We start from the raw sequence: 2,043 nt of genomic DNA, 5'->3' as shown, positions 1-2,043 counted from the left end.
CCTGAAAGACCAAATTAATATTTTTTTTTTAAAAAATTAATTTATTCAAAGTCAAAATCTTCAAGACCTAATTATTACTTTACTCTTTGTTTAAATCTATTATAAAAAAAAAGGTAACCTATGTACTACTCTATTAGTACTTTTAAAAGTTATAGAGGCCTGCTACACATACAAGTCTTTTTGACTTACAAGTTTTACAAGTTGCTACACATACGGGTCTTTTAATGCGTTATTCAGTTTCTAAACTTGCTTCGTTTTTTTTCGATTTTCATGGTTTCTGAAATCAAGCTTTGAAATCGTTTTGAAGATAATGGAATTTCAGAAATACACCCAAACGATTACAGAAATACACCCAAAAGGTTACAGAAATACACCCAAATGGTTACAGGAATTTACCCAAACGATTATAGAAATACACCCAAAGGATTACAGAAATACACCCAAAGGATTTAAGAAATACACCCAAAATTCGTTGAAGTACAACGATTATAGAAATACACCCAAAGGATTACAAAACTACACCTAAAATTCGTTGAAGTACACCTTATGCATAATTGAGAACTCTTTCTCTTTCTCCTCCTCATCTTCTGCTGCTTCTTCTTCTTCAAAAACGATTTCAGAGCTTGATATCAAAAAATAATGGAAATCGAGAATAACAAAGAAAGAAAACAGAGAGAAAAGCACGTAAATGAAGAAGGAGAAGAAGAGGAAGAAGAAGAGGAAGAAGAATGTCCAGCAAGAAGAAGAAGAAGGTGCAGTGAAATTGTGCAGTAACGGTTGAAGAAGGAGAAAGAGAAAGCAAGAAACGAAAGAAAAGAAGAAGAAGAGGAAGAGGAAGAAGAACGTGCAGTAACGATTCAAGCGCGTTAATATAATGACTTGTAAAGACTTGTATAAAAAAATGCTTGTATGTGGAGAATTTCTCAAAGTTATATACACTTTTAAAATTTAAAAGAACTAATAAAAGTCATTTTGTATTATATAATTAATTTATCCAAACAATTATTGTATTAATTAGCCACGCTACTTTTATTCAATTTTTAAATTTTTTATTTTATCTTTTTTTTTAATCCTGATATCCAAACTCTCTTCTTATATATCTAGCCCTCTAGCCCTCAAGTGGCAAAATAAAAGGAACATAGATAGGACATGATCTAAGTTATGATATGAAGTTATATAGTGCTCATAGGGAGTATTGCAGGCTTTTTCTAACTCAATTACTAATATTCTATGTACTTATATTATATAGTTGTTAAATTTAATTTAGTGTGGTTGAGTTTAGAAAATAACAATAATATTTTTGGTGATGACAAATATATTTTGGTTAGGTTGTGTTAGTAAAAAATATTATATTTCGAAGAGATACTGAATTCGAGATTTAGTAAGTTTGTATCTTAAAGAGTAAAGGTCTGTATCGAAAAAATTTATGGCAGGGAATATAAAGTAGGAACTAATCAGTGGATCTAGTCGAGGATATTGGCTGATATGTTCGAATCGAAGAGTTCAAATATCGAAGGTTGTTTTCAACAGTTATTTATGCTAGGCAAAAGGAGCAGGAACAGTTGTTTAAAGACTAAAGAATGTGAAAGTTACATCTCAATCTGATTGGTTGGAGATACTTATAAATATGAGAAGACTCGAAGGGATGAGAGTTAGAATTTTTTCAGAAAACACTCAAGTACACTCACATTCCAAAGACTTTCTGAGTCTGCCTCGAGTTTTATAGGGTTCCTTCCATTATTTTTACTCTTTCATTTATATTTTCTGTCATCTTTAATTTCTTTGCAAATTTACTTTTCAAAGCAACATTTAATTTCTTTGTTAAATTTTACGTTTCAATATTTTATTTTTAATTTCAAAAGACCTTTGATTTGATCGAAGGCATTTTACTATTTTTATTTAAATTTAATGTAATTTATTTCAGTCAATTTATTTTTGAAATTGCTTGGGTTGTCTTTCAGATTTTTTTATTTTGTTTAATCGAAAGGTCCTTTAATACACATTTAAAAAGCTAGTACTCACATAGAGGAGTAGGTTTTGTAA

Source organism: Arachis ipaensis, chromosome B01, assembly GCF_000816755.2.
Source record: "Arachis ipaensis cultivar K30076 chromosome B01, Araip1.1, whole genome shotgun sequence".
In the NCBI taxonomy this organism is placed as follows: domain Eukaryota; kingdom Viridiplantae; phylum Streptophyta; class Magnoliopsida; order Fabales; family Fabaceae; genus Arachis; species Arachis ipaensis.
This window is presented reverse-complemented; position numbering follows the sequence as displayed.